General features: G+C 43.4%; 1 protein-coding gene across 3 annotated transcripts in view; it reads right to left on the bottom strand.

The window, feature by feature from the left end:
• The window catches only part of MYO6 (myosin VI), a 97,912-nt gene extending 82,997 nt beyond the window's left edge, over positions 1 to 14,915 (bottom strand). Inside the window, exon 1 of one of the 3 annotated variants that reach the window (XM_085217772.1) lies at positions 14,796 to 14,915. The gene's annotated coding sequence lies outside the window, so the exon portion shown is untranslated. Of the gene's footprint in view, positions 1 to 14,436; positions 14,456 to 14,540; positions 14,755 to 14,795 lie in introns of those variants that run through there. The other 2 variants (XM_085217771.1, XM_085217773.1) reach the window with 2 other exon arrangements.
• Between the last annotated feature and the right edge of the window lie 1,438 nt (positions 14,916 to 16,353).

Raw genomic sequence — 16,353 nt, forward strand, 5'->3', positions numbered from 1 at the left:
GTTAATCAATTAGAGAAGAGGATAACATGAAATAATTCTTAAGCACACTTCAATGAAACTTAAATCTTCTTATACTTTTTTGTTTAATTCAAACACCTTCTGTATCAAGAAGAGCACCTTTAAAGCCTTCGTCGAGCCCTATCTATTAACTGATGAATTTCCAAATCCTTCAAATTTAAAATATTTTTAATTAATTTCTAATTTAAAATATTATTGTTATTAATTTCTAAGTTTTAAGGCACATCCTCTTGATTCTTCCAAGGCAAAGGCAGCGTATTTTCTTCCTGCACATTTTCACAACTTTCTTATATATCTCCAATTCCAGTAAAATAGAAATTCCGTGAAGTTTTAAACAAACCTGTTGCCTGACAAAATAGGATAAGGATCACATAATCAAATATTAAATATATACACAACATCAAAAGCAGAAAAAATCTGTAATCGGTGGAAATATAATCACTGCAAACCACACACAGACCAGAAATAGACAATATTTTAAATACAATGGCAATGAATCATTTGGAAAATTCTCTTCTAGAATTACTTCCAACACAGATCCTGAAGTAGAACTGGTTCTTTCCTTCTTCCTGGGTCAACATGTTTCAGCCAGTGACTCACAAGACTTCACACCCAGTCTGCAAAGCAGCTGCCTTTTTTATTTTAAACACAAATGTGCCCAAATGATACATGTTAGGGCCTTTCAATAGTATCATTTGAGAGAATTTCAGTCTCAACATTTGCAGATATTGCAAGTACTCAGAAACACCAACAGTGGCAATCAAAACATCAAGGAGACTGTCAGAAATGTCACGCATAACCTTCTGGTGACAGAAGCATTCAATCAATGCATTTGTAATTACAAGCAAGACCCTCACTGCTGACTGCCAAACAGTTCAACATGAAACAGTTACTGATATTTTTTTCCCAGCTGAAGAACGAGAAACACAGTTCTAAAGCACGCAGACATATAAATGGCTATACAGTTACTGAAGACCATGTGATCTTCTGGAACTTATCTCAATGAACTCACAAAAAAACAACCTGACCACTTCCTTGCTTTCTGCAGCATCCTCTTCAGCTTTATGGACTTTTCAGTACAGGAGGGACGCGGAGCTCCTGGATTGGGTCCAGAGGAGAACCATTAAGATGATCAGAGGGCTGATGCACTTCTCCTGTGAAGAAGGGTTGAAGGAACTGGACTTGTTTAGCTTGGAGAAAAGAAGGCTCCAAGGAGACGTCGTTGTGGCCTTTGAGTACTTGAAGGGAGAATATAAACAGGAGGGGGAATGGCTATTTACAAGGGTGGATAGTGATAGGACAAGAGGGAATGGTTTTAAACTGAGACGGGGGAGGTTTAGGTTAGACATTAAAAGGAAGTTTTTCACACAGAGGGTGGTGATACACTTGAACAGGTTGCCCAAGGAGGTTGTGGATGCCCCATCCCTGGAGGCATTCAAGGCCAGGCTGGATGTGGCTCTGGGCAGCCTGGTCTGCTGGTTGGCGACCCTGCACATAGCAGGGGGGTTGAAACTACATGATCACTGTGGTCCTTTTCAACCCAGGTCATTCTATGATTCTGCGATTCTATAACTTCTGTCCTATAACATTCCAACTGAAGTTCACTGATGCACACTATCTGGGACTCCAATGTGGTGGTCTTAAGTCAATAAAACTTCTTTGTATATTCATGCAAAATTTGAATTCCATAGGAGCTTAAATTGGAGACATCAGGAAATTCTACAGAGAAGGCAAACACAATTGATTCAAACTCTTTCTTGAGAACAGGAGTATTTCAAATCTCCTTTCACAATGGATATTTCTTCACACTGTTACAGGATCTAAGCATGCTTTTGGAGAGGAGGGGAAGTACCAAACCCCTCATAGATTTCCTGAAGTCACTGGAGCTGTTTCCTCTTTGGAGGAAAATTTTTCATCGAAGTATAGCTTTTGTTTTTGAATTTTTCAAGGGAAAACCAGTAAACTAGAAGCTTTTACATACAGTTGTCTTACAGCACCACGTATTTAGAAATCTCCTAAGATCAACTTAGAAAATATTGAAAACATAATGTGAAAGAAAAAAAATCACATACAGAACAGAGATGTAGAAACACAAAGAACTCTGACAGTTAAATGAAGTCAGATACTTCCTGAGGAACTCAAAAACTTCAAATCCATTGTTTGCTATTGAGATAGACAATACAATGAAAACACAAGGTTCAGGCAAATTCCAGAGACTATGCAAAAAGCTTAGAGCATCTTGAGGCAAGACCTCAAGAACAACTGAGTTCAAAAAAAGTGAAGATAAGACAAATCAGACCAATCAACAAAACCCAAAACGCACTGAATTATAAACAAAAAACAACCAGGCAACAACAAACAACAGACACAAATCCCACGGACCCATTTTTGGAAAATGTATCATCAAATAACAAATGAATCAGCATCCCCATCACACCATGTTACTGGAGACTCCACCTCTCTTTACAAAGACTCATGTTCCACCCTTCACAATAGCATACCTGTCTTCAATTACATGGACATGGATGCTTCCTTTTGCTGACTGAAGGACAGACCCAAAGTCTGAAGAATTATCTTATCGTTTCTACTAAAAAAATAGACAATGTTTAAAGGACACACTAGATTGTAATTTGAAATACTATATTTAAGCCTGGAGTGTGTTTTTCCCAAAGTAGCCTACAAAGAATAAAAGCAGCTGGTATCTCTTTCTTATTAGGCAGAAATAAAATTAATAACATTAATCATCAACCTGCCTTTGTATTTCAGTATAGATGCACTGTTAAAAGGAAAATCCCATCTTTCAGAGTTTCTGCTTCAATTGGGTAACTTAGCAACAGAATTCATTTAGCTGCAACTGCTTACACTGACAAACTTAAAAGTAAATAAATAAATACACAAATTAAGGCTTCTTACTCAATTCCAATTTCTTGGAAACAACAAAGAAAACAATAAATTAATCAAATCCCTTCTCAAACGCCTGCACAATCTGAAAGTCTTTTCCTATTCTTTCACAGACAAGAATGAGAATGGTGACTCATGCTGGCTAACCTCTCAGTCCCATGACCTGTGAAGGATAGAAACCTGATTTTGCTAGAAGAAAAATACCACTGCCTCTGGTCTGTTAACAGATAGCATTATTATTATTACTACATGGAAGTGAAGAGTTAGCAAAATTCCCTATATTCAAATTCAAACTGAGAAGCAAAAGTATATTTCAAAGGCTGTGTAAAAATAAGCTTTTTCTTCCCCCATTCCTATTCTGTAAAACTCATTCAACTTTTACTAGATGCTTTAACAATTAATTTCTTCCCACATCCAGCATGCTGCGTGACATTGTGATCTTCTTCTGATATGGAAGCTTTTGACAGCATTCTGGAAATGCAAACAGCACCCTGTAATAAGAGCATAGGAAGCTACAGTAAGCCAGGTGTGGCTTCAAGAAGGAATACTGAGCCACCCAGGAAATGCTGTAATAACTATGAAAGCCTCCCTGTAACTTATTGCTGTAACACTCTCCAACCAAGTTTTTACTGAACAACATAATGGCAGGGAAGCATGGGGCAGAGGGTTAATGTTTCACCTGATCTGCTCCCTGGAACAAGAATACAGTAAAAGACAGACCCTCATTACTGTGAATGATTTTTAGTCTTCCTTTACACTCATCTCCCTTTCCCTCTAAGGTATTCCATCTCACTTCAGCCCCTGAATGATTCTTGCTATCAAAAGAGGGAGCAAATCACATTTACAGTTAAAATGTTAGCTATAATCAGGTCAACAAACATGGAAACAGCTGTATTGTTGGTGACATCTAAGAGAAAACATGACAGCAGAATGGGCCACATCCTAGAAAATGGAGTGACATTATTCCAGGCAAGAATTCTCCCTGAAATGCTCTAGACTGCACTTGGCTTTGGAGAGCTTCTGGCACTCCCCTTCTAAACCGTTCTGTAAAAGTGCCTTCTCCCTTAAACATTAAGCTGCAGTGGAAATTAGCTTCAAAAGCACATCTTTAGCTCAACATAACAGTACTTTCATTCTCAGTTTCTTCCATTTTTCCCTAAACAGGAAAATACTGCTGCTTTAGTCTAGGGATTCATGAGCATTTCATGCATCAAAAGACAGGGATTTCTTTGCAAGGGCACTCTCGGCACAATGAAAATGTGCTTCTGTTGATCAAGAACATCAGTGCAATATCATCCAGTGCAAGGACCCCAAAGGAGTCCCCAGAAGAGCAGCAATCCTCAATAACGTGCCACAACAGAAAATACTCCATCCTATGGATTTAGACACAGGCGAGAAGTTTTCACTGCTGGTCTTGCAAGCTGTGCCCAGCCCATGTGAGCTAAGCCTTCTGAGGCAGGAGCACTGCACACAGTAAATGTCACCTCCACATCACTCCCTCAACCTCAGAATGATGAGCAGGGGAAACTGCAGGTTGATAGCTTCCAAGTAATTACAGTCATTGCCAATTCAGTGCTTACTAGCAATTCCACATTGGTCATCCTCAACATGGAAGACAGAGTAGAGAAAGACATGGATTTTGATTAAAAGAAACTCTTTCCAATTCTTAAATTCTTCTTCCACCAGCTGTCCTGTACTGTCTCTCCATTACACTTCTCATTAGTCATAAAGTCTGGTTGCCAGGGAAATCAAAAATCAGCATCTCTTTCATTCCTTGAAAACTGTAATGCTGCAGCCAGTTTTACATGCCGTACTGTACAAACTCCATTTGAAATCTATCCTGATTTAGGCAGTCCATGATGAGCAGGGAGATTGTGAAGCTGCATTCACATCTGTAGGACTGATGCCACGTAAATGCTTTTCATTTCCAGGAAGCTGTGAAAAACAAAAGGCAGGACAGGATATCCTGGAACTAGAAAGGTAAAAGCAAAAAAAGAAAAAACAGAAAAATGTCCTGGGAATAGCGTTTACACAGAGCTTCTTTAAGGACATCAGCTGATCCTAAAAGCAGAAGTATTCTATTCACAGGGAGCCACTTGGTGAAGCCACCCACAAATACCTGCACCTAACGTACCATGGATCAAGATCACACCTTTGTTGCAGCCTGTAAAGATCCAGGTACGTAATGGCTAAAATAATGCAGCCCAATCCAGATGACATATCCTGTAACATACCCTGGAGTGTTTGCTACGCTTTATGTTCCAGTGAACTCCAAATAAATGCTATCACATGCATCTGGGTCAAAATTTGACTGCCATTACACCCAGCAGGGCAGAGAATGTGGTATCAGCTATCACAGACCCAACTATGACTCACTGCAGTCTGGAGCCTCGCACCAAGTCATTCCCATTCCAGTTGGGTGGGTGCCCTTTGGGGATACACCAGGTACCTCCCCCTCAGCTGGAGAAGGATCATTAAAAACCCTCCCACAATCTTCTTCCATTCTCTCTTCCCGTAAGTATTGAACGATAAGTGAAAACCTCAACAGAGCACAGTGAAATTGAAGGCTGTGTGTTATTCTGAATTGCCTAGTTCCTAAGTTCAGCAACTCAAAAAAGAAGGAACCCTTACAGGAGATTAAAATAAAACAACACCTCTATTTATCACACAGATGTGCTCACCTCAGTGTCAGACCTGACACTACTAGTTAGTGTTCTGTGGGTATGCCTGCCTAGGATAAGTTTTTCATGACAAAAATAGGGCATGAATTTAAAATGAAGCACCCATACAACCCTGGTGCACAGCTGTATCTTGTCAGTTATAATTTCACCATAAAATTCATGCAGTGCTTGAAGTGGCAGGTCCTTATAAGAGGGCTCCTGCCTCACCTGTCTCCCAAAAACTTTTTTTGGCTATTGTAAGATGGCTGATAGAAAAGAAAAGAGACTGCTCGAGAGGATATTAAATTTGAGGAAAACATGAGCCAATTAGTTCTCAGAGACTGCATCTCACCGTGTTACAGCTCATCCCCATCTTCAGGTGTCACTCCAAAACATCTACCTGTTAAAACAACATTTTGCCTCGATGTCATTCTTCAAGCATTCCCTTCTGAAATTTCCAGACTCACTCTGACCTGCTCAGCTCACAGGCCTCTCCTGCCTTGGCATCATCCCTCAGCTCCCAAATGCTTGCCCAGAAGCAGCTTGTCTCAAACTTCTCCTCTTTCTGTCGTCTTCTCTCTTGCTCCTGCCTAGAACTAACCCAGCACAGTCACTGAGCAAACATACCAACAACATAAAGTATCCTTTGTTCACTTTTGTCCCTCCCACAGGGATTCATGAAGAAACCAAGATTAATACAGAAAACAACCAATCTCTAATAGCCGTTTTTGTGTGAAATTAAACAGATTTCCACAACCACTTGATGCACTTAAAGTATATACTTACTAGTTATGCGAGCTACCAATTTCTGACCGAAAAAAATAAAAATTAGGGAACAACAGAACTGCATTCTTTTAGGACGTAAATACGTTCTCCTTTTACGCAGCTCGGTAACTGATCCACGACTGTAACAGAAGGGTTTGCAACAGAAGCTGCAAATGGCATTCAAAAAAAAGTCTAGGAATCAGCTCAGTCTCTTAAAACCACTGATTAAATGATGAAAGCATGAACAAACATAAATCCTTAACAAATAAATAAAGAAGCCGACTTCCCACGCTTGTAAAAAAAAAAAAAAAAGAAAAAAAAAGAAATTGGTTCCAATTTAAAAGAAATTCAATACAGTATTTTAAAAATAAGTATATGCATGAAAAAAAATGGGAAAAGCAGCAAGGATTTAAATTGAAAGAGTATGCGGTAAAATATTTTCTATATTTTTCATCATTGCTTTGTTGGTGAACATACCCACATGTAATCAGCATGCAGCACAGAAATCTCCAACTCATCAGATGCCATTTCATTTCAAGATTGTATTTATTTACCATAGGAAAAGAATGTTACAGCCTGAAGAAGAGCATCTATTTAGATGACTGCACTGCAAAAAACACGTTCTGTGGGTGTTGACCTTTTGAGTAAGACATGAGTTGTACAGCGTGATAGCACACTAAGAAACATCATGTTTAAGATTTCTCTCCCTAAGTTAGTAGCATTATTTTTTTTTCCTTGAAAAGATGCAAGACTTCAAAGTAAAACAGAACAGCAGGTAAAAATTGTTTCAGATTACAATCAGAAGATGATGGGAAACATATTTGAAAAAGCATCCTTCCCCCAAGCAAAATTTAGAATTTCTATTTGTATAAATGACCAAGAAAATATTGAGATGTTACACAACTTTTCAAACACCCATAACAAGTCAGCGAACAGCTGGAAAAAAATTATTTTAGTTTATGACACTTGTACAGTGAACCAAACACTTGCTCAAAGTCCATATAATCTGAGACTGTGTGTCTGACAGTGACTGATTTCCAATGCTTGTGAAGACACAAGACAGCTCTAACTGGACTGCTCTTTAAAGACAACATCACTACGTCATCTCTGGAACTTCTATCCTTCTATATACTCACATTTAAATGCTTTGTTCCTAACAATTCTGTTTCAGTACAGCTATGATAAATTAGCCCATTTCTGTTCTGTCTTCTGGGAGCTGAGAAATTTAAAACAACCTTCATGCCATGACCACAAGAAGATCAGTTATTGATATTTGTAAAAACATTAAAGCCTCAATGAAACAGCTTCTTTGCAACTAAGAGCAAATAAGGACAATAAAGCAATGACGCAACACGCACGTGTATGCCCACAAATGAATACACAGCTGGTAGGTCTATTTTTAGGAAAAAATTAAAAGAGGAGGAGAAAATGGGCCTGGCAGATTGCTCATCGAAAGGGAAGGCAGTGAGTAAGAGCTGGAGCATCACTCTGCAGCACCCACACAAGTAATGCTCCTTGTGCCACAACGCAAAATGCCATGCATGGCCTGAACACCTGCTAAAGATGAGCTGTGTGAACACAGGGAAATGATCAGAAATGATCCAAGTGATCAGAAAACACTGTAAAAATAACAACTTAAAAATTAGGCAAAGGTTTATCTCCTCAGTTTCTACACCTTTGTAAGGTACAAAGGTAAGAGAAGAAAGGAAAAATAAATCATCGTAGATTTGTCATAGAATCATTTCAGTTGGAAGGGAACCTTAAAGGTCCAACTAGTCCAACTCCCCTGCAACGAACAGGGACACCGACAACTACATCGGGTTGCTCAGACCCCTATCCAGACTGGTTTTGAACATTTCCAGGGATGGAGCTTCCACCGCCACCCTGGGCAACCTGTTCCAGTGCCTCATCACCCTTATCATAAAAGACTACTTTCTTATATCCAGTCTAAATATCCCCTCTTTAATTGTGAAACCATTTCCCCTTAGACCCTGCTAAAGAGTCTGTCCCCTTCTTTCTTATAGCCCCCCTTTAAATACTGAAAGGCTGCCATCAGGTCTCCCGAGGGCCTTCTCCACGCTGAACAGCCCCAGCTCTCAGCTTGTCCTTGCATGGAGATGCTCCATCTCCTGGATTACTTTGTGGCCCTTCTCTAGACACACTTCAAACATTCTTATTTTCATACAGTAATAAAAGACTACACTATTTTAGGGCCTAGTGGAGTCCATGATTATGTAGAATCTTTTGCAGTCCTACTGTACCAGCTCTGAGAATCCATACGCATGCTCCTTGCTTCTGCATTTCTCTGCTAGCGACATCAACAAAGGGTTACACAGCTTTAGAGGATTGCAAAAATGCTGTAGTTTCTTGAGGTGGAGTAAGCTAAAGCAGTAACCTCTCATCCTCCACCCTGCATTTCTGCTGCTGTGTTGCTCCCATTGCCCCACTCTCCTGGCTCCAGCACTCACTGTGTCCCCTGCAGCAGGGAGATGTAGAGAGGACTTTGTGTTATCTCCTGCAGTCTGCAAAGACAGGTGCATGAGCACCCAAGCTGCCGGGGGAACTGCAAGCAATTACATCTGTCCAGTTATGCACAGCATTACAGCCCTAGAGAATCATCGGAATTGAAGCCATTAAAATATTTGTTAGCCTTTTCATTCGCCTAACGCTTTGATCTTTCTCCTGGAAAATGCAGTGTGTAAGCTCTGGTGTCTGCAACAGAGGAGGTCAATGCATATGTGAAGCCCTGACCTTGCAGACCAGCTACAGAATGTTCCCTTTGCAGAACATTTCACTGCCTCTTCCTGGGCGTACCCACAGGCAGACACCCTCCGAGGAAATAGAAGATGCAGCAAAACGGCCCCTCTTCACCTCCAAACATTTTCTAAAAGATTCTCATCGCTACCATCTCTCCTGGAGCGTGGCTGCAATGTGGTGCATTGGAATAAATTTGGAAACATTTCAGATGGGAGCTCGAAGAACCGTATGACCCCACACAGTTGCCCAGCCGTGGCCCGGCCTGGCGCCCAAGCAGGCCGCAGCCCTTCCACAACCAATTCTGTAATAACGCGGTCATCCCAACATCACCTCTCAGTCAGCTCTCTGGGCAATTAGGAACGAACCTGGCGTGACCAAAGCTTTGCCAAGTGATAATGAGAATTCCCAGAAAAATCTATGAGAATAGCTCTGATTTAGCTCAGGAAGCTGCTTCTGTCACTCCAGCCACCCATTCAGCAGACATGAGAGAGATGTTGGTCAGGCGCTGAATTGTCACGTTCTCTACTTCTGTTTTTTCCCCTCCAAATTTCAAATCAGTCTGCTAAGTCATGCTAATTATAAAGAAGCAAATTCTTTCATGATACTGAAAGTTCACCCACTATGAAAATATATTTAATGAAAATATAACTAACTTCTATTGCAAAAATCAATTCAGCAAACTCACTGCATGAATTGCAACGTTGCTCCAAAAAGCAAATAGAAGTTTTGTTTTATTTGATGTTAAAAGGCTCTCTGTAGGATTACTTATGAATTCAGGATACACTCAGATCTCCAGCTGATGACTGAGAATTTTCCCGCTGTGGTTCTTAAGAGCAGACTGGAGCCTGATACTTGAACATACTGCCCTGGCAATCCTCCTGGTCACTCAGATACCAACCCACTCAAACCCATGGTTTGTCCGTAATGTGTTACAGCAGTAGCTGTGATGTGGCCTGCACAGCTTGAGCATACCTACAGGAGCTGAGATCCACACTGGAACTGCAGGACAAGCACAGCTTGGCAGCAACTTGCTCCTGCTACACTCATTCACTGGGAAAAACTCGGTGTTCTTCAGGGGCTCCCAAACTACCTTCCATATCCACAGGTAACAGCAGGCTTCCATCTTGATCTGTGACACACACAGCAGTGGCAGTGCCAGCCTGAACTAGCTCCACTGTGCTCTGCCCCATTTTTGCATGCTATTCAGCAACAGGGAAGTTGACACTTCATCTACAGATATCAACTCAAAACATTCATTTATTTCATGTGTTATTTGCAGTATTGGTGCCACTCAGAAATACATCTTTTAAGTCTCAGTTCCTATTATTTACTACAAATGTAACACATCCATTCCGAACAAATCTAAACATACAGTAGGCTGTGTTAAAATGTTACATCACAGGTCAATTTTTATTTGCCCATGCATAGTTCAAAAAGCAGATTCAGAATGAGGGTACCAAAATAAATGCAATCTACTTTACACATTATAATTATTTAAAAAAAAAAAAAAAAAGAAACACCAGATTTGCACACTGACATTCTTTAAAAGCATTTCAGAACAGAAGATACTGGAACATTTGGACACAGACAATGAAGTGACATACAGAGTATACTACAGTTGATGACAAATACTTCAGTTATTATCCCTTTGACTTTCCCAGTTTAAATCACAGTGTGGTTGCAGAACTACATTTCCTGCAGGATTACAGGCTGCACTCCTAAGCCAGAGCATTTTGGTGTTGAACGCATGTTGCAATAACCTGCCTCAACACCAGCAACTTTAAAACAAAATGCATTCAGCTGCAACAACAGATCACCAGAAACAATTGAAATAATCTACTTTCGTATTACAGAATTTGGATTTCTCTTGAACACTGAAATGACTTTTTCTTTATAAGCCCAAGACAGAACCCAAGCAGAACCTAAAGAATTCATCAAGCTCAAACCTCTGCACAAGAAGTCAAAGAGTGTCCCTCATACAGGCTCTGTCCTTCTTCCAGTAACTTTCTCAAAAAGCAGATTCCACAACCTCCGCTCATTCCAAGGTTTTCCCGAACCACAGCTACTGTTACTAACTAAATCAAATCCTTGGTACAAACTGGCTTCATCTTTTTTTTGATAATTACTGTCAGAAGAACAAAGACTCAGCACATTTAAGACGGTATTCTTTTGTCTCCTGGTCTCAACTTCCTTCTGCTCGAACAGCACTTGCTTGCCCTTTGTAGGCCTTGACCTGCAAATACATCTGGCCTTTACAGATTATGTTTTCCAAACCCTTCCCAAGCTTTGATGACCATTTCCAGATCATAGCTCACATTTATCTTTCCTAAAGGGCAGCAAACAAAACTATGCACATTATTCTATTAGCTTAGACTTCACACCAAATGTTAACAGATTAACTTTCACATTACTGCATCCTACTTTTTACTACAATCCCCTGCAACCTGCAGACTCATCCCCACAGCACTGCTGCCAACCAATTTGATGGGAACTCTTTTCTCCGAACACAGCATTTCGTATTTGAACACAGCCTCCAAATTTATCAGAAACCCCTGTTCTCCAAAAGACAGCATCAAAAACAAGGCCTGGAAAGCCTCCTCCACCTCTTCCAAATTCTGTGCTAACCCAGAGCACAAAGACGATGACAACATCAGATCTGCAGGTGCCAGAACCGTCCTATGGTACTACTTGAGCTACTGTTCCCATTTGACAATGACAACACAACCCCTTGAGAGCAGTCACCACACTTAGTATACCCAGACACAGTCCATTAGGTTCAGCTGGTACCAAATTCTTCATATGAGCAAATAATTTCTCGAGAATCACCTGTTTTGGGTCAAAGAGCAGACCTGCTGCTCCTGGGGTGCTGCCCGTAGCGCTGCATGCAGCTCTGCATGCCTAGAACGAACACAAAAGTTTGGTAAACACATGACAGTGCTCTGCCTGCATCCCACCCCAGCTCCACCCGCGGCCAACCCCTGAGCCACAGCAGCTCTACAGGATGGGCCTCAGAGGAGTTTTCTTCCATGAATTCATCCGGTTGCTTTTTTTGTCCCTTTGAGCTTTTAGTATCCACATGCTTCAGAAAGGATTTTCAAAGCTTAAGTAGCTACACACTGGGTAAGTAAAAAACACCCTTTTGTTTTCTTTGAACCTGCCAGCTAATCTCATGCTTTGGCATTTTGTGCTGAAAGCGACAGTAAAAAAATTATTCCCTTCTCACCTTGGCCACATCACTCACATCACCATACACTGTATTTCCTCTGCCAAAACCTGTAACATCTCAGGGTCTTCCTCAGATTGGCATTATTAAACACCAAGAGAGTGGGAAGGTTAGAGGGCTTTGTTTACAAGACTGCCTTTGCAGAACAGTGCAGAACAGGCACGGGGAGCCAGGAGTTGACCTTCCTTATGGGACCACTGTGGTTACTGTGTCCAAACACTGAGAGCGCACCAAATACCACAGAACCATTATGGTTACTGTGCCCATCGAATACCAGCAGGTAGTAATCCCCGATCCCAAAGGACACTGAGCTCAGGGCAGGTTATGCACAGACACCCACCCAGCTAGAAATACAGGGTGGGGGAAATGAGCTCAACTTGCAGTTCCTGCAAGCTACTACTGAAGTGCTTCTTACTTCATGAAGTTAGTAAGCCTTGCAACAGATTTCTTCACCCCTACGTTCATTCTGCTGGCTTTATGGCTTCAGAAAGACACAACTGTATTTCCACAAAATAATTTATTAACTTACACATATTAAAAGCACATGCACTAAAAATATAAGCTAACTCTTAACTTCTACTTTTGAAACCTTTCCTATGCTGTTTTTACTAACTTGTGCTCCAACAATTCTGGTATTTACCATCCCACCCCAGCAATAAACTCTTTCATTTTTATTCCTTGCAGTTATTTTATAAAATGTACACTTCAAATCTAACTTGCACATTAGCACAGCTTTATGGCATTTGAGCAAGCATCATAAGACAACATTTGCTTATGCTTATAGATTTGCCCAAGGAAATTTTTTTTTTTAATCATTTAATTGCTTCTATTGTCCTTCAGCCTTTTCCCAGCATTTTTCTTTGCATCTTTCTTGAAAAGACAGCAGAAGAAAGGTTGAAGGTTAATGTTAACTCAGGAGTCCATCCCTGCCCTTGGTTAATATGCCACACTTGGAATAAAGGAAGGTTGAATGCAGCGGCCAACCTTTGTCCCCCAGCACCTGCTCGCCCAGTCCATAGGCCATGCTGAGCCCGCAGTGCCAGCAAGCTATGGGATGGCTCCATGGCTTGTTTTCTTCCAGGAATAAGGTAGAACACCATGGCTGGAGACATGACATGCTACTTCTTTCCACTGCTGTAGAAAAGGGCTGACAAGCAGCAATGTTTAAATGAAATAATAAGTAACAACCATGCATTCTTGCAATCTGTAAGCTTTTAATTCAGGTTTTAATTCAATTTTATGGGTCGCTGGTAGCATCAGGATTTACTAGTCAGGAATGTGATTGCCCAGTATCAGGCGAGCATCAGCAGTACCTACAATAACACTGTGAGCTATCTTCAAGTGACAACAAACGAAGAGGAAGACACATTTAATTCTTCCTATTTAGTATCAAACGCAAATTGCAGAAATCATAGCTGGGTTTCTGGCAGCTTATCACACTGATAAGGCGCACTGCTTTCCCATAGGCAGCCTGCCACAGCACTTCGGCAGAAGCCCTCCAAGAGGAGATGCATTTCATTGCAGTTCAGACCATGCCTAGTTTTATCCGGACAAGGCTGCAAAGAGTTTGTTTCTTTTACGGGGACAATCCTACAAGCACAGAAGTGCTTTTGAAAGGAGTGTGGATAAAACTCAGCGTCAGCTGGCACGTATGGCATTTTACAGAGAGCTACACTTAGAGAAAAAAAATAAGGGGGGAAGGGGGGAAAAGTTCAATGACTTTTCAGTGAAGGAAGTAAGGAGAAAGCACTTTAACCCCAGCAGCACCTGATAAGGAAGGTCTGGGATGAATTCCTCCTACGGGGAGCGCTCAGGAAGGCGCCCGTCAGGCTCCGGCTCCGCACGGCCGTGCGGCGGTGCCGCCCGAGCCGCCGCCCGCCGCGTGCTGCCGGTACCTCCGCACGTCTCCCGGCCCCGCGTCCCCGGGACAGGCCGTGCCCGGCTCCTGCCGCCGCACCGCGGCCTCGCCCGGCCGCTCCCGGCTCCGCCAACTCCCACAGCGCAACTCCCGCTCCGCGCGTCGACCGCCTTTGCTGTCAGAAAGCTGCGTACAACCCCGCGCACAGCCCCACCCCGAGCCCCGCCGCCGGGCCCCGCGGGAGCCGCCCGCACCTGCCCCGGGGCCGCCCGGAACGCTCCGGCGAGGAGAGGCCCAGCCGCCGCCCCCCGCTGCCGGGCAGGGGGGAGCCCGGCCTGCAGCACGGCCGCGGCGTTACCTGCTAACGCGGCCGCCGCTCCGCGCCCCTCTGCCGCCGCCGCGCCGCTCTGCGCCGCCCTCCGCAGCCCGGCTCGGCCACCCGCCCGCACGTCAGCGCCACAGGGGCCGGCCGGGGGCGGGAGCTCGGCGGCGGGGGAGGAGGAGGAGGAGGAGGAGGAGGTGGATAGGAAGCCGTGCCGGGCTGCCGGCCTTCTCCGCGGCCGCGGTGGCCTACGAGGCGATAGGACACCGAGGCCGGTGCCGCCCCGCTCACCTGTGCGGAGCCGCCTCACCTACGGACGCCACCGAGCCCTGACGGCTGGAGGCGGAGCTGCGGGGCGAGAGGGCTGCGCCGGGAGCTCCTGGGCCTGCCCCACCTGCTGCTGTGCGATGGGGATTCCCGTTGTTTTGTTAGGAGTGATGTTTCGCGCTTTTTTGCCTGTCTTTTTTGTGGAATTCTCACGGACCTATTGGAGTGTGGCCAGAGGAGGGCCAGAATGATCCAAGGGATGGAGGACCTCTCCCACGAGGACAGGCTGAGAAGATGGGGCTGTGCAGCCTAGAGAAGGCTTCGGGGAGACCTGAAAGCGGCCTTTCAGCGTCTTAAGGGGGGCTATGAGAAAGAAGGGGACAGACTCTTTAGCTGGGTCTGTTGTGACAGGACCAGAGGAAATGGTTTCAAACTTAAAGAGGAGAGATTTGGATTGGATATAAGGAAGAAGTCTTTTATGATAAGGGTGGGGAGGCATTGGAACAGGTTGCTCAGAGAGGTGGGGGAAGCTCCATCCCTGGAGATGCTTAAGGTCAGGCTGGATAGGGCTCTGAGCAACGACATGTAGCTGTACATGTCCCTGTTCATTGCAGGGGAGCTGGACTAGATGGCATCTAAGGGTCCCTTTCAGCTGAAATAATTCTGTGATTCTATGATTCTTTAACTCTATTGGTTTAAAAAAAAAAAAAAAAAAGTTGGTTTTATGTTAATTAACCCTATAAAGCAGGGTAGAAGATAGACTCTGGTTTCTATCCTGCTGTGGAAAACCTTGAAAACTGGAAATCACTTAGAAGCCACTCTGTTCCTTCCACAGGAGCTCCCCTTGTGTGCACCCCGCTGTGCTCACTGCCATCATGGCTATTTTCTGGGAACTCGCAGACTCACTTCACCTCACAACATGATGTAGGTGCCAGGGCCACGGCTGTGCAGCATATATGCCGAGTGTCCCCCACCATCTGCATCCCTTGAGTGGGACCAATCTTCACCCTGTCCTGACTGGTGCTGAGTGCCCAAGCTACCCTCAAAGGCAAGAGACATTCAAAACACCTTATATTTTATCTCATGAGCCCTGCAAGTGTCAACAAACATGCTTCAATCTGCAAACATGCCTTTCTTGCCATTTATGTTACCTGATTAGGCTCATGTCCTTGATCACATCATAAATGAGACTGTTTATCTTGTCACCCACACTCCACTGTTTATGTTTACAAGACTATATGCTGCAGAGAGCTGGGCAGCACTGCATCATATCTGTGACATGTGTCATGCAGCCCAGGACATGTATAGCCACCCCTTCTTAAGCACCCACACGTGAGCTCTGTGTCACCTCCCCCACCCTGGTTTTTATGGGCATGCCTGGCACCACCCGCTTGTTGGCCAGCTGGCCATAAACACTTCTCTCTGTGCAGCGTTTCACAAGTGGCACAGTTGTCCTGACTTTGCGTTGTCCCCCGCAGACCCTGAAAGCCTTGTGAATTTTGCTGATGGAGAGAACTCAACCCATGTTTTTCCTCAAAGCCCCTCGTGGTTTCCTTCATCTTGCAGTCCAAGCTACATTTCT

This window comes from Meleagris gallopavo, chromosome 2 (genome assembly GCF_905368555.1).
Source record: "Meleagris gallopavo chromosome 2, MGAL_WU_HG_1.1, whole genome shotgun sequence".
NCBI classification, from domain to species: domain Eukaryota; kingdom Metazoa; phylum Chordata; class Aves; order Galliformes; family Phasianidae; genus Meleagris; species Meleagris gallopavo.